We start from the raw sequence: 24,616 nt of genomic DNA, 5'->3' as shown, positions 1-24,616 counted from the left end.
AAAATCCTCACTGCCTTTTCCTGAATGGTTTTTTTTTTCCATGACTGTCATTACCTTCAACAGGATGCTCACTGCTCAAAACCTCAGTCAAGGGTGAAGGACAAAAACCATGGCAATGATGTAAGGGGAACTCTGAAATGATTACTAGAGAGTACATCAATAGCCGTGTGCTACTATTGGGAGATAGCAATATATGTGAAAGCTTCTGAGCCCGAAGTGGTTTCATCTTCAATCACAATAGCATAGTATATAAGGATTTAGTTCCCTTCAGGTATTAGAAAGGCACTTTAAATACCTGAAGTGTGCTGCTTCCACAGATCTCCAGAGGTCCCTCCCAGGCTCAACTATTATGTGATACGAATGAGGTTAGAGAATATTAATAAGCCTATATACTGGTAGAATATGAAAAGACATTGTCATTTTAAAAATAAATTCATTTGTACAATGACTGTAGTAAGAATCCAGTTCTAAGGCTTATGCTGCATGTATTCTACTTGCCAGAAGAAATACAAGATACTAACGGGCCAAAGGATGGTTTCATATGGGAATAGAATTACTTCCAATGATGGCTGAATTCTCCTTCAGCAAGAGAATATTTACAATAACCCTTTTCTAAATACCTATATACAATTTGATAAAAGAAGAAAATCCACATATGCCTTTCTCTGAGAGAACGGTAGGCTGCTACTGCTATTAGTTCATTTTGAGAAAGCCTTGCGAACCTTGACCATCTTAATGACTCAACTGTCCAAGACAACCACTGACAATGTCTTATTTTAATCATATTGTTGGGAGAAAAGCTCCAAAATGATACTAATCTTTAAAGACAGGGGAATTAAGCTACTTTTCCCTGTAGGCTATGCATGTTCTCTTTGTCAGAGACTTTTACTGTGCATTAAAATGCACTTCACTTCCAAAGAACACATGTTTCAATGAGCCACATTTTCAAACGCTAAGAAAACATGTTCTGGTTAGTGAGCTTGTCCACAGAATGATATATGTGTCTTCCAAGAAGCAGTTATGAAACAACAATTGGATCAGTCCTGCTTTATCTGTTGTCTGCCTGCCAGAAAAGACAACACTGTGATCAGTGCAAGCTCGCTTGGAGTAAAACAGAAGGTGAAACAGAAACAGCAGGAATATCTACAGCAGATGATCTGACCAGCAAACTAAAAGCACATCCTAAATTAAAACCTTAGCTTCTTCCTTCCCGAGCGGCCAGAGAAAAATTGATCCTGATGCCAGATCTGCTTGTACTTCCCTCATGAAAAAGCATGGCTCAAAATCGGATCTTTTGGAGATTCTGTATGTGATTTCACATCTCTTTGGTTTGTGAACTCAGAGGTTTCCACGTGTTGTGAGACCCAGCTCCACATTCGCCTCTGATCGAACAGTAGGTGTTGTTCCTGCTCAGGTGGTTAAGAGGGACCTAATTCACAACACCATCCACATCTACTTGCAGCCTGTGGCTGCACAGATGGTGCCACACAACAAGACATCCCAACCTGCCTTCCTTTCCTGTACAGAAACTGAGTAAGACCGAAGCCGTTGTTATAGCTACAGATCTCCCTGAAACAGAAAACGCCGAACACCTGGTAATGACCACTCCACTAGCTCTCCTGCAACACTATCATATTACATTTTGAGTATCATACAATAAAGAGCCCTCTGTCTTCATTAAATGGATAAGGAAGTGGCAAGCTGGGGTTAGGGGGAGGAGGGCAGCGATGAGAGAACAGAGAAGCCTGCAAAACGTGTTCCATCCTGGACGCTAGGTCTTGGAGAGCTGTAACAGTAACACCAGGCAACAGCCCAATCCTTTGGAAAAAAAAAAAAAAAAAAAAAGAAAACTCAGACCCAAACCTTTAGACCGGGCAGAAAATTCCTCCTTTCCACAACACTCTGCAGGAAGTGCAATATACAGCTATAATGTTTTTTTGTGCAGGTGCACACTGCAATTTTCACAATATTCAGTATTTTCTGACTTGAAGCAATACTTTCTATGATCCCATAACAAAACAAGGAAAAGTCTGAAAAGAACTGAGGATACCAGCTTGTCCGTCCTGCCTTAAGAACAGAGATTCACTTCTATAGTAATGTTAAAGATTTAAGACTGAAGGAGGCCCTTCACTGGGAAGGAAGATCATCACCTGCTAGCACAAGAGAAAAGGGTATCTCAGCACCCTTGCAGGGAACCATGTGTCTACAGCTGTTTTCTGCAGTGATCTGCTATCTGCCTCCCAAGAAGCCAGCGCTGTGCTCCCCAGCTAGAAAAATAGACTTCATAATGAGTTCTCTCAAATGAGCAAAAGAAGCAATGCTGGTTTATGACAGGTTATTCATTCCCTTAAAAATGCTTTATGCTTGTAGTATCAGCCTTTGCAGTGTGAAGAACAGAACTAGTCACAAAAAGCATTCTGAAAAGAGGAATGTGCTTGTCTCCCCGCCCCACCCCCCCCTCCCATCAGTCTCCAAGGTTTCACAAAGAAACCCATCAGGCTAGAAATCAGGAGCTTACATATCTGTGGGGTATGAGCCTGGCACACCTGCACCATCCCCATAAATGTGGAGAGCTCTTCAGAGGGACTATGTTTCTGGGATGCTCTGCCACAACAAAACCATCAGGGAGGGCACAGCCTGCATCTGACATCTTTGGTCTGCAGGGAAAAGGGAAGAAGCGTCAGTGTACCTCTGCATCAGGTGTAGCCGGTGGCATGGACTGTCAGGGTTTGCTACCCTCACAGGTATGGGGAGAAGAAGCTGCCTGTCCTTTGAATCTTTTTGCACCCACTTCTTGTTTCTCTCCTTTCTTGCTTGGGGAGAGAGGGAAAAGGAGGGAAGGAGGTCCCGTCTAGCCACGTATCTTCCTACACTACCCAACAAGCATCCTGCCAGGACCAGTTACCCCATCACTGAAAAGATTTAGATGGTTGCCACTGCGTTACGAGGTCTCCTCCTGAGATCTGAAGGGATGTCAACTGCTGCAGCTGTTCAGAAGGACAACAGCACGGAGAGGGAGCACAGTCTTCCAGCCAGACGCCTCATACATTATAAAGAAGTCAAACACAGAATTTGAATGCAGTGTGGAAAGCAGCAGCTTAATTCGCCAAGTTAAAAATTTTGTCCAGAAGATTTTTTTATGAAATAAGGGTTAGTCTTCTAAAAAGCTCTCCCAGATGAGAGCAACTGCCAAGCCAATGCACCAGCAGCCAACACAAAAAGCTGGAAGCAATCTGTGGAGACAGGGCAGCTCCCTTGAAGCTAGAGACTGACGGCTCTGGTCAGTCAGATGCTGCAGCACTTGCTGCAACAGAGCTGCACACTCCAACCTGGAGAAAGGAAACATCTCAAATGGACACAATAGGAGCTATTGCAATAATTGAAGGGGCAAAAGTACTGAACTATTAAAAGGCACTTCTCTCTCTCTGTCAAGATGTTCAAGTGAACAAACACCACAGGAGTTTCAAATAATGGATTAATTCCAAAGACCTTTGCATGAATCCCTGTCATAACTAATGACTAAGTAAGGTTTAAAGACAAGTTTATGAGATTCAATTCTGCTAACTGCAATCTTCACAAGCAAGGACTCCTAAACATGCCAAGCTACATGCAGCTCCTTCATACAGTTCCTCCACTGCATCAAGTGCCCCTTCCTGAAGTAACAGCTCACACGTCTATGTTTCCATATTAATTATTACCTATTAGTAATCAGATACTATCATCTGAGGTGCAATGGATAATTTTACCAAGGTGTACTCCTGGAACACAGTTGCTGCAGCCCTGACCACACACTACATGTCACCTAATTAAGTTAGAAACTGCCACAGTTTTTCTCCAGCTGTTGTTACCAGGGAAACTGTTAAGAAATGTGGTATGTTCAGCAAGGAAAAATTGTATGTTTGGGATTCTGACACAGCCTGGATAAAATATACATGCAATCCAAATTCACCTTGTAGGAAGCTCCAAGCTGATGTTTAACAAAACAAATCTTAAAATTACAACAGATGCAAAATAGTTTAGAACTGAAAAAAACACTCAGCTTCAAGAGATTTATTCCAAGGGACTGACAGTCAACAAGATCTGAATGTCTATTTAAAAAAACAGTGATTTTAAAACTGAAAGTTTTCACTATACTCTCTGAGCCTAGAACAATATAGTTCAAAAATCAAACTTTCAATGTAAATTTAAATTTTCCTAAACTGGGTAGTTCTAGAAGTGAAGTAATACCATTGCTGCATCTTCAGATTTAAGAGAGTGAATCAACTTCCTCTGCATTTTCTCCCATTCCCCTCCCCACCCCAAGCAAATTCATCCCTCTGGTAATTCAGGTAGGCTAGAGGGAAGTGTCACAGGACAACACTTAACATCTCCTCCTCTGCCCTACAATTCAAAAGAATGCAACAAAAGACTCAGTAATGGAGAACCATTCTCTGAATGAAAAGGTCCAATTTTACAAGATTCATCACAAAGTCTCTTATTCATCAGCTGCCTTGGCACTCTCACTGTTCTCCCTCACACAGACATTTCTGGAATGTGTTTCAGGCTACAGAAAAAAAACAAAGACAAAAAAAAAAAAAGCAGTTCAGCAGGAAGCAGCAAAGGCTAAAGAAATGGAGAATCTGAAATTGATCCTGCTTCTGTCCTAGGGAAGTTTCTGCCAGAACCATCAAGCAGAGCAGGACTGTCCCCCTCGGTGAACACAGGGGGTTTTCTACTTTTTGTACTTTGGTACCTCCAGTAATATTGACAAACTACGGAAGTGAACAATACTTGCAATTTTACATCAACAAACTTGAAGCTGTTCTCTTATAAGGCGTTTGAGAGTCTATATTAACCAGATTTGGACACTGAGACCTCAAGATTTGCATTTTCATCTGCTTTGGAAAAGTTTTACCATCATTATTGTGAGAAGAATATTGCTCTTGCTTACTCTGATTCAAAGCTTACAAAAACCAATTAAAAGAGGGTGAAACAAAGGCTGCAGAACCAACAGGAGCAAGGAATTTGTTAATCAAGTATTGGACCTGGCATCTGGGCAACCTTTGCAACAGAGCGCCAGTCTTCTCTCAAAGAATCCTTTCTCTGCACTTCTAGAGGCAGTTCTGCTCAGGATCAGACAAGGGACAAAATCTAGTTATTATTCCATTTCCTGGATTTAAACTGATGTAAACTGACCATCATTACTATGGTAAGACATTTCCCCAGAGGTCTAACCCCTTGGTATAGTACTACAGCGACAGGTATTAAAACAAGGAACCAAAAATCCTGGAACACATTTTTTTCCTGGTGTACATGCAGTGTAAATTCATGCAACAGAATACAATAAAAGAAATTGATGTACAGAAAATTATCCTGGTTTTGATGAATGTGTCAGCTTGGAAGTGGAACAAGGAACCTAAGGAACATGTTTGCCCCGAAGGAGTTAATGTAATACTAAAGCAAATCATAGAGAGGGCTGAACTGCCAGAATTAGTCAACCGTTGTTCCCCATGGTGCAAGCCTGCTCTTGGGTTCCAGGTCACGGCTTCCACACAAAAGCACACTCTTACCTCTCCTGAGCCCAGCCCAGTCACTGCTTGTCCTGTGCACCACACAAGGCACGTCTCCCACACAGTAACACACACACGATGACATCTTCAAGATTTACACCGCAGCATTCTTTTTTCACATTTTTTCATGTTTCATTCCTCTTTTAAGTAAAAGCCATATAAGACCAAATATCCAGCAGCATCCCACGCCTCTACTTTCTCTCATACTACTTGCCCATGCTAATGATCCACAGGACTTGTATACAGGGCGTTTGAAGTCACAGTACACACCTTCTCTGGTACCTAAACCACAGGAGTAAGTGCTGGAAGAAATAGGTATACAAGGCAGCAGAAGCAGACTGGCTAGTGCTGAGGAAGACTCAGCTTCTTGCCAAGGACTTACAGAAATATTTGTAAGCCATGAGAGGAATGTTGGGAGTCAAGCTTTTTTTTTTCCCCCCAAGAAAGGGAAGGAGGGGGAGGTATTACTGAGCTGTGAGAAATTATGTCTACTGTGCGGGTGCAGCATAAATGAGAACAGGTTTGGCACTTTCTGAAAGCCAATGTAGATGCAGGTAAGACCAAGGGCACCTGTTTTAACTGGTGCGTACGCTACAGCACAATGGGCTGCAGTGGTTTTCTGTACCCATGAACATGATTAGGAATATGAATTATTATTACACATGTATGAATATAAATAATGCAGAATGATTGTATTTGCCTTATTTCTGTGGCTGCAACGTAAATCCTTGCTCAAAACACAAAGATTTGAAATGCCTACATTAACATAGCTGGGATGATGAATGGGAACTAAAAGCAAAGACCTGTTGTCTTGTTATTCTCACTTTGTCCAAGTTACAAAAATCTCAGAACAGTACAGCAGACTCATAAAAACAATTCTGAACTTTATTTCTCACAGACAGGTTACAGGAAAATTTTGCAGGAAATGTCCAATACTAAAGTCCTGAATGTTTATTTCTTCCATAATTTAGAACAAAGACCTCTAGGCCTTTACCTTTCCACTTCCCTCTCTCTGGAATTGTACTGCATTTTAGCAGAGAAAGAGTCTATCCTTATAAGTGGAAAACACGTAAATAAACATTTGGTTATTCAATTTGAATCTGCAAAAGTTAAGCTGATATCACCATTAAGTAGAAGGCAAACCTAAGTAAGAGGATACTGGTTCTGTGATGTTTTTTTTTCTTTTCCTTTTCCTCATAAATCAAGCCAGGAATTCTAAAGCTATGCTCATTAAAAACACCCCTCGGGTTCTCTGAAGACTTGTGCTGACATGCCAGTAGGATCTTTACAATTGCAGATTTTGGGGGAAGAAGGAGGGGTTACACTTCAGAAAAGGCTATGCTGGGACAGACTGCACAACAATGACAGCAGCACGGTTTTGGTACAAAATCTTTGCTTCATCCAAGTGTGCTGGGCTGAATATATTAGTAGGATACTTTTCCTGACTCAGATGTTACAACCTGAAAGTCCAGGAATAAGTTTAGTTTATGCAATACACACCTATTTCTGAAGACAGTCCCAGCATCAGTGAATAACCTTGCTGACAGAGGTTTGAAGAATTATCTGCAAAAGGCCTTCGGCTGCACTGACCCATCTCACACCATTCCTGCTCTTGTTACACCTTCTGCATGGGATCAGCAAAACTGAGTTTGTTCACCAAGATCTCAGTCCTTTCCAACTCCTTCACATTCACATACTTCAGATACCAAGTATTAAGTAACATCTTAAACCAAAAAAACATCCATTGCCTGTAGAATTACTTCTTGAGGCAAATCCCTCCCCCACTCCCCTCCAGCTCCATCCTTCTCAGCCATGCTCATGCACCAGTCTGTTAAATCAAGCCATCTGTGCACCTATTATCTGCAGTTTTTATGGACTGTACAGTACCAACATTGACACATGATCTTGCCTAAAGGAACACTGTTTTTTGCAAAACTCACAATGATTTTTCAATCAAAAAGAGGTTAAAATACCCTTAAGATACAGTTGCATGAATTCCTTTTAAGATACAGAACATGCAAACATTTAGGTATCTAACACTGATACAAAACACTGCAAAGAAATTAAGTAACCCTGGCAACCAGTCCAGGGGGTTGGCCCAGATGACTTCCAGAGGTCCCTTCCAACCCCAACCACCCTGTGATTTTGTGATCCATCTAAAATATATAATTTTTATATAAAATATAAACAATAAAATATTTAATATATAATATTAAATTATATAAAAATAAAATATATTTTGTGATTCATCTAAAATATATTTATATAAAATAAATCGCAGTACAGATTTATGATTTTTAGTTCAGTATGTCAAGATGAATAAAAGATGAAAAATAAATTTTCCTCATCAACGTTCATATCCAAGGATGTAATGCTGTGATGCTCGGATCTGTCTTGCACAACGTTCTCATTGGTAGTTTACAAGATGTAAATTAAACACAGGTAGTCAAGAACAGGGGCACTAGTCTAAAACTCCATGATTTTGCTTCTCTTATACATTCATTTTGTCAGTGAGGTTTTTAATGCATCAGCCCTAAAAGTGAGTGCCATGAACATAAGAACAACAGGGTTACATTTGGATTTGTAATTCCTAAAGGTTTTGTTACTGAAACAAAAAGATAATATAGTTAATGCAAAGAAGAAGAATTAAAACTGAAATGGAGTTTATCACTAAACCTGCAGAGACAGAATACCACCATGGGAGTTATCCTATGTTAATAAACTTAACAATTACTACCTGAAAAAAAATCTTTCCCACACCATGCAAGAGTCCAGTGGTGGGAATCTCAGTCAGGTAACAGAAGTCTGACTTACAGTTCCCTACTCCAGGGCTTTTTTGTTCCAGTCCATCAAACAGCCCAGGTCCTGAAACATTCTTCCTCATTTGTTCTGGCAGGGTAAGGCCACGCAGGGCGACAGTCCGCCACCTCCAGCTCACCATCTGACTCATGAGAAATGCCTCCACATCAAACTCAAAATAAACAAAATCCTATCTGCCTGATGTATTCTACTTATACTGCAAAGTAGGATCTCAATTAATGAATTTTAAAAACCTATGCATTGACACAAAGTACTTTCAGGCCAAGTAACTGAAGTTAAATCTTACGTAACCACTCTCAGTGCAGGCTACAGCTCAATTAACACAACTCACCTTGAATATAACACTGCTCTTCCATACATCTCCTGAGAATCTTGCCAGCTGTACAAACACAGGAACAACAGAAGAAAGTAGGCATCACAAAACCTTGGATCTTGCATCAGGTGACTGTAATGAGCATGGCACAAGGGTGCTTTGATGTTACAAAAAAACTAAGTAAACACCGATGGGCTGGGGTGTATTCTTGCTACATTTACTCTCTTACCAAATGGCACTTGTCAGACATATGCCATCTGCTGCATCAAAATGCAATACCCAACCAGGTGAAATAAAAATTTCCCATACCAGCAGTCTCTTCGCACAGATAAAAAGGAACACCACTAATGTAATTTTATGTGATTAAAGAGTCTCTATGCCATAAACACTGCATCTCTTGAAAGCTGCTCCTCTCACAGGACAGACTCTGAGCTCCTGATGAAGACTCTGCCCTAATGGCTACACACAAGAAGTCACAGGCTCATGACCCAGAAACATTTCTACTTCTGTCAGGTACAGGGAGCTGAGAGTGCAAAGGGAACACAAATGACCCCAGTCCCCCTTGCTGCTCCCTGTTCCCCCACCTCTTCCCATGTGCTTGAGGACCCTGCAGGAACCCAAAGGAACAACCCTGCACTGGAAGCCATCTCTCTGGGAACTGAAGCTGAGTTTAAAGAGACTCAGCTTCTTAATGCTTGTGGAGAATTCCCACAGCCTGGAAAAGCCTTACTACACCAGGCCAGGCTACTGCACCTTGGCAAAGTCAGGATCCCTTCGTGCAAGCACCTCCTTGGTCAGCCACTAGTAGGAACCATGGAGGATGACACTATTCGTCACACTCCTTTCGGTCTCCTTATATTTCCAATTTGCCTACAGCCAAGAAGAAATGCTTTAGCCTTATGAAAAGGATCATGCAGTTCAGTGTACCTGCTTTATAGTTAAAAAATATTTTTAAATTTCAGCATATCTGAGTCTCCTTCATACTTCACATGAGGCCAGCCTGTCAAGACAGTGTTAACACAGGGAGAACATTGACACTATCTGCCCACATGCCCACAAAGGCTGCCCAGGTCCTGAATGAAAATGCAAAACAAAAAGCTGATGATGGAATAATAGAGAAGGGCAGGATCATGCTACAGGGACATCACATTCCCAGAACCAGGCAGGATCCTCCTCCTGGCCTTCTGCTTCCCTACCTTCATGAAGCTCAGCACCACTGTGCCTCTCATATTCCAGGACACTCTTTCCAGAGAGATCCCATCTTTATTTTACAACATACAGAAAAAAACCTAATAAAAATCTCAAGGAGGTGGAAATTCTTGTCCAACAGGACAGAAATAGATATATTCCTTCACCCTCACTCCTACCAAGGAACACAGTAGACCAGTATATCAAAAAACCCATTGCACTGCTAAGGACTGGAAGCCTAACCTAACAAAGCTGGAAAAGCAACCAGAACAGCCCACGAGCTGCTGATGTTGGAGTAGACAGAGCTGAAAGAAGTCAGAGATGGAAAAGTATGCCCCAAGACCCCAGCTTTACTAAAGTGAAAGCATAGAAAAATGAGATTGCAAACTGAGACAGGTAAAGCCTAGAAGGGGGGATGAGGAAGAAAATCCCAAATGTAGAGCTTTTAAAAAGCCTCAGAAGACATGTCACAACAACCAAGCTGGTAAAGAGCACCTGGAAGAGCATGGGAGATGGACAGGGATCCTTTTTCACTTTCTCACAAATTCTTTTTTAAAGGTTTGTTAAACTACCTTTTGCTCTATTCATAGCTTGTCTGGGTTCAAAGTGGTGACTCAGCACTCATTAACCACTGCCAGGAGCACAGTTAGAAAAACAACAGGAGATTTGTAAGGATGAGGAACAGATCAAAGAAAACCAGATGATTCCCAGATCAAGGATGTGAGAGTAATCTAGGACAAAAAAGGGAAGAACACAAAGGTGAGGAACAATACAGAGAAGCTTTTGGAAATGGCACAAGATGAAGAGATTTTGCATGGGAAAATTAAATGGAGAAAAGGTTGAGGACATTTTCATTATTCACATACAACCACATGAGTGGCCTAATATGGCTAAAATGCATGCTGGCATTTCAGTGCAGACAAGATCAAACTTCACTCCTGAACCATGCTGATCCATCCTTGGACTTGTGGCTACTGCGATGTGATTAGGGAAGAGTTGCAGCATAGTTTTGATCTGTCGGCACTACAGGAATGAATCATGCCTTATCACAGGAGCCATCAGCTCTCAAGTCTATAAAACAGAGAGAGAAAACTAAGGAAGAGGAGGACTTACTCTAGTGCTGCCTTCTTACCGTTGGTCTTCCCATTTATTTGTGGCTCAATACACGGAGGCAGAAAGGAGGGGAAGAAAAAGAAGGCAAGCATATTATGTATTTGTATTCTTGTCTTCTAGTCCTTCCAGAAAGGCCAGTTTTGTAAACAGAAAGGAAGGTGAGATTTTCTTTATCTTGTTAACTACTCTCATGATTGTAACATAGCATGCAGAGTTGACAAGTATCTCTCAGTTAACATGTTCTCTACTGAAAACGCTCTACAACTTCTTTTGCAACACTCCTTAGTCAGGCTGTCTGCACCTTAAAACATTCAGCCTGTTGTTTCAACAGCACAGACCTGCATGCTGAATTATAAAAATTGTCCAATATCATGTCACCTTGGCTACAGATTTAATTTCACATAACATGAAACTTCACTAAAAATCATTATACAACGACACAAGGAAACACAAACATTGGTTTCCTTTTTCTGGTTTTTGTTTTTTTTATATTAAGTGTAAGCCTACTACAGCTCCCTCTGGGAGGATGTTTTTCATACAAAGCCACATTCTTTGAGTCTTATTCACATAAACAGTGATTGAATTAAATGAGATCAGGCTTTGATCCGGCATTACTGTTACAAAACACAGCATAAAAATTAATTTTAAAAAAGCCCAGGATAATAGGCATCCATCTTTAACCTATCTAATAATGCAAAGATTAGTTGAAGGTTTTGTTTTTCAAGGCTACCCTTCTGAGATTTAATACAGTAAACAAATTATAATTTTACTACCCACAAGTTGTTGATAATTACCTCTCTATGGGCAATACTGTAATTCAAAAATAAATCAAGATAATTTTGTTAAAAGAAGGGTAATTATTTTAGTATAATTTTATTCTTGATCTTTAATTAAGCAAGGCCTGAAAATCCCATTGAAAGAGCATAACAGATGTGATTTTTTTTAATGGTACTTGGTAAAATCTGCTAACTTTTACATTACAGACACTTTTGCCCTATCCTGTTTTTCTTGAAAGAGCATGTATATTTGGACAACTTGTAAGTGTAAGATATTCAAACCATGAGAAACTTCTGTTAGCAGAAGAGCGAATACTCCAAATCTGAGGCATGAGAACCAATCAAGTAAAAAGTACAGACAAGCAACAGATGTTTGCCTGCTATATTAAAATTTAAAATGTGAATTTATTAATAACAATCAGGCTGAGACACTGCCTGTATGGTTAATGCATTTCAAAATCTTAGTGTTTTGGGGGAAGATGATGGTATACAGCTCTCTAATATGATAGGAAAATCCATCATCTTAATGTGACGCACTGTAGAACACATTTAATACTGTGCTGAGACACTCCACCACAGTATCACTCTACTCTGCTAACCCTCCCTGGCTAAGCTCACTTGACAAGTGCACTTCGTGTGTCTTCTACCAAGGCAGAGTAACTGTGTGTCACGAGAGCTACAGAGGACGGAAGGACCAAGTAAGATCTCCATGTCACTGATACTCTTTGTTCCATCTCTGGAAACACTAAGACCAGATTCCAGGTAGAACTGGCTTTACACCACAGCCTAATGAGTCACTCAGCACTTGCTTCAGCTTAGTCATGGAGAGATTCTTAATTTCAAATATGAGATGGAGAATAAATAAAAACCCATAAATTAAAAAATTAAAGGTTTAAGTGCTGTGCTTAGTTCTACTGAATGTACCACTACCTGTTTTCTTGGTTTGCCTGTGTGTTGGCAAAACCAGCTCATCCCACATAATTATATTCAGACACTTTCTGGATGTACAAAACCACATACAATACATAAGCAAATTCATATTAATATAATATTTCAAAAATAATTATTCTTAAAAGCTGGAAATATGTGCATCCAAATTCTGCATGCTAGATTTTTAATAAAATATGCTTCTAGCTTCCATGCCAAGTATTTCACTTTGAGGATTAAAAACAAAAAGAAGAAAACCCCGCCATGATTCTAGTAACTGAACCAGCAACATCCTCATTTGTATGTCTGCACAGCTATAGGCATGAAAGGCTAGATTCTCTGAAAGCACAATGGAGTGTGGAAGCCAAAAGCTTGATTTTAAATTTATGAAGCAAACATGCTGGTGGGCAGGGGCAGGGCTAGAGGGAACTGAGAGAAGGCAGAAAAAAAATGGGGTTTGTTTGTTTCTTTGTTTACTTAAGTTATTCCTGTAGGCACAGAATGAATCTGGGAATCATTTTTTAAAATAGTTTTTTTTCAGTTAAGAAACTCTGCTAAGGACTATAGCTTATACCTACAAATTCTGCTTCAACTTGTTGGTGTGGCATGCTACTTGGTGAAGTATTCGTACCACTTAATTCTGCAGTTCACTTTTCACGTTGGGTCCCATCTTGCTGACATATAAATTCTCATTGAGAAGTGTAAAATTCTCATTGAGAAAGGACTGAATACTTTCTGAAAAAGCAAGGGAGGCTTACATGCAGAAATAGTAAACCTGGTCTGACAAGTAGGGAGAATAAGAAGCAGAAGTGAGTTATTCTAAACAGTTTTTATTTGAGACCTACCTAACAAATTCACTCAGGGCACTCCTCAACCAAAACTAAATCCCCAAAAGAATACTGAAACTTAACACTTTATGAAGCAATCTGGGAGGTGATTGTAATGTGGACTAATTACAGCTGAATGCTGATTGTTTGGACCCAAGAAAGATGTTTAAATTAAATTACTTCACATTTGTGTTTACACATAGCCTGTTATCACAGCTTCGCTGATGTAAAGTTATTCCTCAAGCCATGGTAACTTAATCAAAAGGGTCCAATTCCCAAAGATTCCCCTCAAAGGAAGAAAGGCTGCGTAATTACAAAAAAAATAAAATTCAGTATTATAAAAACTAGGCCGCTGTGGGATAACAGGAAAACTCCTCATCTGTATAGTGAACCAGCTAGACAGAAAATAAATGGTACAAGGAAAAAGCCGTCAGTCTTCATAGTGGAGGGAGACCAACTCTGCAGCCCCATGGCCATCTGCGTTATACTGTGTCCAGTATACCACTAATGAATCACAGCGGGACAGGGAAAGATGACAACAGTTAAATAACAGACCTCACGGATAACATTATTCAGGATAAAGGCAAGTGCTGACTGCAAAGAGATACAGAAGGACTTAATGACACCAAATAACCAGTAAAATGGCTGGCAGAATTCAATACCATTTCAAAAGAAGATGGGTATTCATGGCAGGAAGAAAAACCTCAACTTCCCATGCACAAAGATGGGCTCTGGATTATTCAGGAATGAGACCTTGGATTTAGAGTGGATTGTTCTTATGAAAGTATCAGCACAGTTAGAAAGCAGGGAAAGTGCTAAAAATTATTACTGCAGAGAATACAAGCAAAACCACCCTTACTCAACTGTCTAAAAAGTTCAACTGCATCCCAAAAGTTGTAACTCTGGCATCTCTTCTCAGTAAAGGTTTAGCAAAACTAGAAAAGTTTCAAGGAAGAACATAAGACAACCAAAGGCAGGACATGATTAAGCAGAGGAAAATCAGGTTGGAGAAATACTAGAGGGCATCAGATTAAATCAGCAGATCTCAGGCTCAAAACAAGTGAGAAGAAATGGCTCTTCTTATTATAAAGCAATTTTCAAGCTGTGTTTTCCTAGCCTATTTCCCACTCACTCACGTTTCCTCCTCAGCTTCAGAGGGTCATTGACATGGATGCCCTAAAAGAGTAAAAGGCGTTAAGGAGAATATATGTTTTCTTTCCCTGCAAATGAAATGCAGCCAACATAACAGATGTGAGAATTAGCCACACTGACCATGAAAGCATTCACCTATACCTCTAAATCAGGTTCATTTTACCTGTAGGCAGGCAACTTGCTCAGCCACTGGCCACCATGCAGGAAGAACTGAAAGAAATCTTCCCAGACAGACAGTTCTGTCCAAGCCAGCAAGAGATGTGCAGCGCTCCGTGCCTTCAAGGTGACTGAAATAATGTGATTCATGAAGACAGTCACACAGAGAAGCAGCTGACATTAGGCACACTGTCTTTGCAAGGTACATCAGAAGCATCTATATCACTTGCTAAGTTTTTGAAAACTCTTTATGTTATTAAACTTCAAATAAATTACATTTGCTTTTGCTTATTTTGAAGCTAGTAGCAACTCAGACAGCTAACATCAACCTCTCTCTTGACTGAGCTGTCGTCATTCACCCCAAATCCAGTCCTGCTTTACCAAGCATACTGGTAACTACGCTATCCATCTGCAGAGGCATCTCCACTTGCCCATCAAGACACCAGAGAAAGTGAAATGGATGATGGCCTCACCCGGTGCATGCCAAGTCACAATTTCTTAAACCCAGGCTTCTCCAAACTGATTAAGTGTAACCTTACAGTGAAACAAAAGCATCCAACTACTTGGTAACTGACTGATCATTAATAAAATACTGTAAATTCACACTTCAGCTTACTCCACACTAGAGTCTCCCATTCATATTGACAGACTTCAACCATAGCTTCACTAATACAGGGCATTCAACCATACTGAACAGCTGTTCTGGAGGAAACTAGCACACCTCTGGAAGAAATCATCACACATTAGAATCAGAGTACAATCTCCCACGCTGAAGCAAATTTATATCCGCTGAAGCAAATTTATATCCGTTCAAGGAGGGGAACGTGATCCTCCACAATCTCTTTTTTCTTTTTTTTTTGGGGGGGTGGAGGGTGGGGGCAGCATCTGACATAACCCTACAAATCCAGGGACTGCATTTCACCACATCTAAGAGAACCTAAACACATGAAAGAAATGGTTATTGCAGACAACATGACACAGGGGCAGGAAGAAAAACAACTTCCAATTACATCTAGCCTCTGAGCTTTTTCCATGCTACCAAGAATTTTGGGCAATGACTCATTTACCTGTAGGGCACCATATGACAGCACACAAAAATGGTAACATGATACACGTTAAAACGTAACATTTATTCTTATTCTAAATACCTTCAGACTCTGAAATGAAAAAATAAGCTGGTCAGCATCTGCTGTGACATCTGCCTGCAACTCCATCATCTGGCACTCTTCAACGAAAAAACCACACCATTGAAGACAGATACTTCTGCAGTTCTGTTGCCAACAGAAATCTATCTGTACTTCTTGTGCTTCCATACACGGAAATTTTAGATCTTGGGGGCTAGTCAAAGGCTGAAGTTACATCACAGTGTAACAGAAGAGGAAGAATGTAAAGATTTAAGACCAGTACCACTTCTTAGAGAAAAAAAAAAAAAGAGCACAGGGACAGAGCATGGCCTGATTTTAAACAGAAGCTGTGAAAAGCTATCAAAAAACCCCATACTTGCAACAATTCAGAAACTGCTGTAAAGTCTAGAAAAGACAAAATGATAAGAAAGTGCTGTACTTTCAAAATCTAGATCTGAACAACATTATCAATGAAAGACTGCAGATGGCAGGCAGATAGCTCTACAGCCAGAAAAATAAAGACAACCCCCGTCCCCCATCCCTAAATCTTCTCAAAAGACTTCAGCCAGACACAGACTAATCACAAAGGTGGTCAAAAAGAAAATGAAGGAAAATTACTCATATGTGAGCTTTACAATATACTAATGAACTGGCTTAAGTAATGGGTATGCTTTGCAGGTATTCGTGCAATTATCTGAGACAGTAGTGATAAAGTGAAAAGATCACATCCTGCCCAAGACTCCAAATCAACTGCAGTTTCTGCAACTGTACTGCTTGCATAGACATCAAACTTTTAATAGAAGTAAAACATACATAAAATGATTCACTGTGATCACTATTAAAAAAATACTGAGCTGATACATGACTACCATGCATTGGTGGTGCTTTTTTATTTTTTAAAGCTGGCACTTTCCTCAGTGACTGACCCATCTAAGACAATTTAGAGAATTTTGACTCCGAAGTGTATCAGCACAATATAAATAGACTAGCATCAGGTCTTGCTAAGATGTCACATTGCAGATGCTGTTAAAACCAACAGAAAATATTCCTGACTGGAATCGGCAATCGGCATCTCAAACTGGAAAAGAAACTGATCCCACTGTAATGTGGACACAATGAAGATACACACCCTTATGGAATTAATTTCCATCAAATCCAAATGCATTTTGCATAATGCAAATGCAAATGCTTTCATCCAACACCGTGCCAGGTCATGCACCCAAAAACTATCTTCAGTGGATCACTTCACAAAAGCGGATGGTGTTCAGGTGGGAAGGAAGGCAAGTTGTGTGAGAGAAAGGAAAAGAAAGGGATAGAAGCAGCTTGTTTTAAAGCAGGATTCGAAGGAGGTGAGATTTCATGATTTGAAGAGTACTCTACATATGCTTTTGATCACAGCATAAGATAAAAAAGCTTAGGCTTTTTTGACATAGGGCGAAATAAATTTTTCTTCAAGATTAGGGCAAACTCACTAGGGTGCCCACACTCAGCACATCGCACCCCAGCTACCCCATAGCCCCAGTACCCTCTGCCTAGCATCCATACCAGATACTTCCATCCACCGCTTCCCACAGATGTGCCTAAATCCCATCCCCAATCGCAGCCAGCTTCCGCCACAGCCATGGCTTGGCTGAGATGCACTAGGATTTGGAGGACCAGTACAGGGTCTGGGGAATGGGAAGGAGGGAGCACAGAGAAGCAGGCAGGAAGACATGAGTGCTGGCAGTAAGACATAAGACAGAGTCTTCCTGTTGATTGCAAGAACCTTGAATTTCATGCCACACATGTTAGGACCACTGACAAAGGATCAAAAGTTAAATGCTGCAAGAACAAGCCAGCAATCTACAGTCCTGTACCATATCCTGAGCTAGCTATGTACTCAGTATTGCATCAGAAGTACAGCCCTGATGCTACCAAGACCCATCCACAACCAGATAATGCAGGAATTCAAGCTGTACTGTGTTGGTTAAGCCACCCAACATGGATTCATTTATCACAACAGGACTGTTTTCACAGGACATCTTACTCTTTCAATAAATCAGATTACTACTAATAGTTAATGTGCTAGGTTTCTTTTAACCTCAAAGTCCTGTGCAGCCTTAATACTTTATTTATCACACACTTCTCAAAAATGTGTTCTAAATTGACACTTACTCATGTCATTACTGTTTTTTGACAGCATCCTTCACCCTGGTATTGAACTACCACACACTGACAGTATCCTTCCCTGCTTCACTATCAAGACCTGCACATCTGCAATTGGACCTCAAGGGTTTTCCAGAAACCAAGAAAAATACTTCTATGGCCGAACTAGCACCACCTCGGACACAGAACATCACTCTGTCTGTCGTGTACAACCACATCCTCCAGGGAGGCGATACACAGAGAACATCCTGGCATGCATGCATTTGAAAGCCATGCAACAAATAAGCCAGGAATTCACACATTTATTCTGGCTTTTTCTAACTTTTGGACATCTGCCTTCAAAAGCCCAACAGTCCTTTGAATGGCAGCATGAGATAAACCAAATACAGAAAGAGGAGAAGAGAAAGTTTAGAAAGAAGCCTTTACACATAATTTAGTGAAAGATCACAGGGGGATTTTTGGATTTCACTTTTCTCTCTCACAACTGCTATCAATATACTGTAACTATTCTTCAGCAGCATCTGCTAACAAGGAGTGGGAGTAGTGAAGAGAGAAGTAACTAAGCTCTTCCTAAAGGGTCCACAAGCTAGTGATGGTATGCAAGAATATTTGCTGTTACTGTATTCAGAAATTATTCTGAAGATTTTTGAGGCCAAAGTAACTGTCCAGGAGGCAGGGAAGAAAATTAGGCCCTTGCTATACTGTTACAGACTGAGGTCTTTCCAAAGTGCAGCTTTACACCTTCTATTTTTGGCTGGATCATTTTTTAAGAAGTCACAGATTTAATTTCTTAGTAAAAAAAAAGGAGCTAAAATGACTTGTTTCAATTTTTTATTTGCCCAAAGCAATTACAATTCATTTACGTCTTTGACAAATACCACTCTAGGCCAATCTTGCCAGTGAAACATGGTACCACATTTGTGATTTCAAATGAAATACTTCCACAGATGACATGTCGCACTGATGTAACTCTAAGAAAAGATACAACTATGAGTTCTCTGGAAGTTCACCCCAAGTCCTAACCGTTGAGGGAAAAATCTGAATCTGAAACTAATGAGAATAAATAAAATAAAGCTGTCAGATGGTATAATTAATTTAAGAACCTAAAAGTGCTTTACAAACATTTGTCATGCCACCCATCCAAACAGATAAACATTGTTAGTCCTATTATAGAGATTTAGAGAGTAAGGGGCAGCAAGTTTTTTTCTTACATCACAAAATGACTCATTGGCAAAGTCAAGCAGAGGTGAAGCTGAAAACAGATGGAGAAATGCAGCTCAATTGCTCATTACCATACCCTACAAGCACCTGATTTATTAAGATATCATTCATCTCATCAAGTCTAAGAACATCGTAAGTTTGACAAGCCGAACTCCACAACATGCCACCTTTGACAAGGCAGGATGCTCAGCCTAGTGCTGCAACTAGATTATGTCAGCAAACATTGGAGCACCATTTCTGAAGCCAGCTTCCCACAGTTTCTCTTCCCCCCAAAAGAAAAGAACTCTGCAAAAAGCTTGAAGAAAAGCACCTGAATGATCAGGAGCTTGATCACTTTATTTTTACCAATCATTTACTCATCATTTCATTTCTAGTGTTCAAACACAGTCTCCTACATGAGGTTGATAGCAATGTCAGGGTAAACATCAAGAAGTAGGGAAAAACGAACACTTTCCCAACTGAGTACTATCACGAAGCCACTTCTTAATTTTATTACAGTTTCTTTTCAAACAAGAAGAAGCAATGAGATTACTACTGTTACAGAATTCCCATCCACTCTCACAGACTATTAGCTCCTCACTGACACAAACAGGCATACATCCTGTACATACAGGCATCTAAATAAAGATTTGCATACACCTTAACCTCTCACTGAAATCTGCAGGCAGGTGCCTAATACTTTATGTTGCCAGCCAACAGCAGCTTTGGTACACGCAGCAGCTCTAACTGGTATTTTCTGCTCAGAAATCATTATGAAGTTCTCAATTAGTGTCATTACTCCATGTCCTGAGGTTTGCAAGGCAACTGCAGATCTTGCACGTAATCATACATCTCCAGAAACACTTTGTTTTCCAAGTATCTGGAGAATGAAGATTACACAATACTTGGAACTTCAGCCTGCCAGAATAAGTTGTTATAAAACTAGCTACGCACTCAGACATATCACGTTGAAAGCAAGCAAGCAAATAACATTCTCCTCAGAAGAAGCCATACGCTCAAACAGGCCTACTAGATCTGGACCATTCCTAACTAGTGCTGCCTAAGAATTTAGCTTTTGTTATATTTTTCCGTCATTGAACAGAGACAGATTAACTGACCTTCCTGACAGATTGCTCCTTCAACATTGGTAGGACACTCAAAATTCATTTAAACAACTCATGGGGGGAAGATTCAGTGACCCACCAGCCAGTAAGCCACTTTCTACCCCTCAATGTTTTCCCTGTGAATTAAAGGTATTCAGTAGCAGACATGTATTGCAGAAATACCAGATACCCAAATAATCACACGTAATTATAAAAATACAAAGATATTGGTTATGCCTTTTAAAAAAACAGAGCACTATCTACAGCCTATACCGTAATGCACACAACACCCCAGGGCATGATAAGCCCTTTATTAATGCTTGCAATGAAATGAACACTGCAGAATAATTACATACTGTAGCCGTGGATTTCTAAAATCAGAGAGCTCTACCAGCAGCCCGCGTATACTCACAAGGTGTTGAGACCTCAGGGGAAGCCGACGTTTGCAGTAAACTAGTGGAAATATTTTCAGTGGAGCGTTCAGGTGATGTCAACAACAGCAACTGCGGACGACTTTGAGCCAGATTCCCATTCCTCATCAGACACGGCCTTAAAAGTTGGAACAAGAGCGTTAAGGCTCCTCATTTGTACCCCTGAACCTGCACTTCAGCCCCTGCGCAGACACGGGCTCCTGTCTCTGTGCGGCTGCCCGGAGTTCGCGTGTGGGCGGAAGGGGGGGCTCCCCCCCGGACCCTACTCCTGGGCCGTAACAAGAGCACACCTGAGTCGCCCGGGCACCAAGCGCGGGTTCTGCAGGGCCGGGACCCCGCCGCAGCCACGCCGCAGCGCGGCCAGCCCCGCGCCCACCCGCCCGGCCCCGGCCCCGGCGCGCCCCTCAGCCTCACCACAGCCGCACGCAGCCCCGGCGGGCGGGCGCGGCTCCGCGCCCCGGGCCCCACGCCTGCCCCACGGCGGCGCCCCGCTCACCTGCGCTCCCCCCGCGGCACACGCTCTCCGGCGGGCGCGGGGCCGGGCACAGCCCTACCGCCTCCAGCGGCGCCTCCGCCGCCGGGCCGGGCTGCCCCGCAGGTGGCGCCGCCACCGCCGCCACCGTCCCCGCTGCGAGGGCGACACCCAGCGGCCGCGGCGGGCGGGCGGGCAGCGCCCCTCCAACCCGCCCCGCCGGCCCGGGCCGCCTCCCCCGCGGCGAGGGGCCGTGACAGGACAGGCCGCCCCGGCCGCGCCCCGGCCCCCTCACAGCCGCTCCCTACCGAGGACACGGGGCAGATCGGGCGTGGAGGTGCGGGGCCAGGCCCCCCCATCTGGCACCGGCGCGGGCAGCGGGACCAGCGGCGGGCTGGGCGGGCTAACGCGGGCGTGGGGCCACCGGCCCGGCCTCCAGCGGGGCGAGGTACCCGCTGCTGGCCAGGAAGGCGGGGAGCCGGCCGGAGCGAGGCTCCGGGAGCGCCGGGTGCGCTCGCGGGCGGCGGCTCCTTCGCAGCTCGACTATGGGAGCCCGTAACAATTTGCGTCGGAGCAGAACTGGCACAAGCCCAACGCCGTAGCAGGCAGCGGCCCTTCCCGCCGGCGGGAGCCGGCCAGCGGGCTTTGAACTCCGGGCTGACGGTGGGGAGCGGGCTGAGCCGAGCGGGGGCTGTGCCCGGAGCGGGCTGAGCCGAGCGGGGGCTGTGCCCGGAGCGGGCTGTGCCCGCCCGCCGCCTCGCCCAGCCCGGCTGCCGTAGCGCCCCGGGCCCCTCAGCCCCGGCAGCTGGGAGCGCAGGCTGCCCCGAGTGTGCGTCGGGAACTCACAGGCCGGTGGGGCGGCGAGTCAGCCAGGAGCGTCTGTAGGCACCGGTACAGGAGGAAGGAGCTGGTGTGAGTAAGCTGAGTAAAAGGAGAAAAGCGGGATCTGAAGGAGGAAACTTGAAAGCAAGCAGCTGTTCCCTGTACTGTGCCCGCTCCCACCGGCACATCATCGCTTTCAAAGGCCACCCCGCTGGCTCGAAGGCATTCTTAGGACTATGCCCTAAGCAAACTAAACGTTGAAGTAACACAACCACTACCCGGCTGTGTGATGGATGTATTCTTCTGGATGCTTTTGCAGATGTGTCTACTTACGCATGTTTCACTAAACAATTACTACGGTATTCATTGTTCTGTGGCAAGTCACACCACAGGTATGCACCAAAACCCTCGGTGCTCCTCAGGAAAGATTTACTGACCAAAATTTGTGTTCTGATGCCTCTGTGATCTCAGCAAAGCTTTGTAGCTTTGTCAAAACTCCAGTACTAGACTGAAGTCTGGTGTCATCACTGAAATTAGGATGTTACTCTAAAATACAAAAAAATATATTGTGATTCCGTTCCCATATTCAGGATAGGCCTGCTTCATGGGAATTTTATTTTCCTTGACATTGTATATAATTCTGATGTAGGAATGGAAGTATTAATGCGAGTAACAATTAAGTTATGTAAGTTCTATATATATAAATGTTTGCAGGACTACTTTGGCTATGTTTGATCATTATGATTGAGAAACAAGATGTTAGCACATTGCAGAAAAAGGCTTTCTTGGCACTGATCTGTCACCAATCCATTTAATGAGAGTTCTCCCCCTTTAACAGAATTAGGATGAGATGCTGTCACAATCCTGCAAACCCCGATGCAGGTGAGATTCCTTGACTGTGTGGATGTGAGCGGGACCGTTCCCTGTGCTTAATTATCGTTAACCTTTTTTAATCCAGACATCCAATTTTGTCTGCTTCTGGAATTCTTTTTTCTGTCGGGAAAGGAAATTCATAAGGGATTCCCTCAGTTGCCTGAAACAGAAAGTGTGGCATGCCTATGAACTGCAGCTCCCCGCAGACAAAGCCCAGTCACATCTGATATTGTACACATCGTATATTCAAAGACTCAACGCCTTGTCTACCTGCCCTTACTACAAGTCCTGTGACTGAAGGCTGGGCATTGTTTCATTATGTGCAAAAGGCTTCACAGTTACATGACCTGACAAAAGAAAAAGAAGGAAAGAAAAAAGCCAGGTGCAGAGGGGACAGAAAACAACTTGGTGGCAAAGGGACAGAGGAGGAGCAAATCCTGAAGCTCATGCAGAGGCCATGACAGATTATATTGCCAAGGGGCTGGCAGAAGTGCTTCAGCCCTACTCTAAAAACCCAGCCAGCGATGGGCCTGGAGTCTATGTGGCTTTGACCCCAAAGCTGTGGTCAAACAGGAGGTCACTGACATCAGTGTTGTGGGAAGAGCTGCATCGTAACCAGTCCTTTCATTCCTGAGCTTCTACACCTTGATTTAGTATTTCAATATTTCCAGATTATTCTCTCTCAGTGGTGATGTTTCATAGCTCTTTGTGTAAGTATAAAAGAAACCTAAGAGACAGTCAGATTTCTGGGCAAGACCCACTTCCCATAACCAGCCCTGAAACCTCATAGTCCTTTCTGCGCAGATGTGGTCAGCTGGTGAATGAGACAGACTCATTCATTACAGACCTGGAAGCTCTCCTCCTCTTTCCATCAGTTTTCAGCAGGTTAATGCCTCCCAGGGCTGTCCCACGATACAATGCTGAAAAGATGACTGCTAAAAAAATCCTGCTTAAAACTTAAGTCCTAATTCCTCGTAAGGGATTTAACTTTGAAATGTTTCCCATAATCTTTTGGTACATTGTTAATCTGTTCAAGCAAAACTTCCAAGCAGGTTGGTAAATTGAGAATAAAGAAAGGCATTTCAATACATTTGTGTATTGGTAGCTTTGTCACGATCTGGAGCAAAAGAGGGGGATTTCTTCCCCCATTTCTGGACAAAAGTGTGCCTCCATTATCTCAAGTGGGTTACAGCAGCCTGAACAGCCTGGTTATGGGAAGACTGTCACGCAGCACAGAGGTAGGAAAATAATGAGCTGCAGGGAACATATGGAAACTCCGAACGTAAGTCAAACCATTATACTGAATGCAAGGAGGGAGGACAAGACAGGAAAAAGCAGTAAGAGAGAAACAGAGGAAAATGTGCTGCCGCAGAGTTGGGAACTCAGCTGCCTGTCACTACAGCAGGCAGTGCGGGATGACCGCCAGGGGCTAACGCACATGCTGTGGTGCTCAGACAAGAGCAGCACTGGAAACACCTGAGAAAGGGCCTTGCTGAGGGGTAGAAGGTCTGTCCTCACAGTGCTGGTCTGGAGGAAGCAATGGCAGGCAGATGAGTGCACCTCAGTCTGTCAGGGGCTTCAAAAACCTCATCCTCTTCCAAGAAGGTTTCACTGCCATGGCTTTC

General features: G+C 42.7%; 1 protein-coding gene across 3 annotated transcripts in view; it reads right to left on the bottom strand.

Annotated features, from left to right (window-relative positions):
- Nucleotides 1-21,422, bottom strand: part of ANKRD6 (ankyrin repeat domain 6) — a 102,278-nt gene extending 80,856 nt beyond the window's left edge. For all 3 annotated transcript variants that reach the window (XM_037392996.1, XM_037392999.1, XM_037392997.1), the window contains exons 1-2: nucleotides 21,321-21,422; nucleotides 20,806-20,942 (exon numbers count right to left, since the gene is read on the bottom strand). The gene's annotated coding sequence lies outside the window, so the exon portion shown is untranslated. The remainder of the gene's footprint in view (nucleotides 1-20,805; nucleotides 20,943-21,320) is intronic.
- Nucleotides 21,423-24,616: the final 3,194 nt, after the last annotated feature.

The sequence above is a fragment of the Falco rusticolus genome, chromosome 6 (assembly GCF_015220075.1).
Source record: "Falco rusticolus isolate bFalRus1 chromosome 6, bFalRus1.pri, whole genome shotgun sequence".
In the NCBI taxonomy this organism is placed as follows: domain Eukaryota; kingdom Metazoa; phylum Chordata; class Aves; order Falconiformes; family Falconidae; genus Falco; species Falco rusticolus.
The sequence above is the reverse complement of the archived record's forward strand: the minus strand, read 5'-3'. Positions and strand labels throughout refer to the sequence as shown.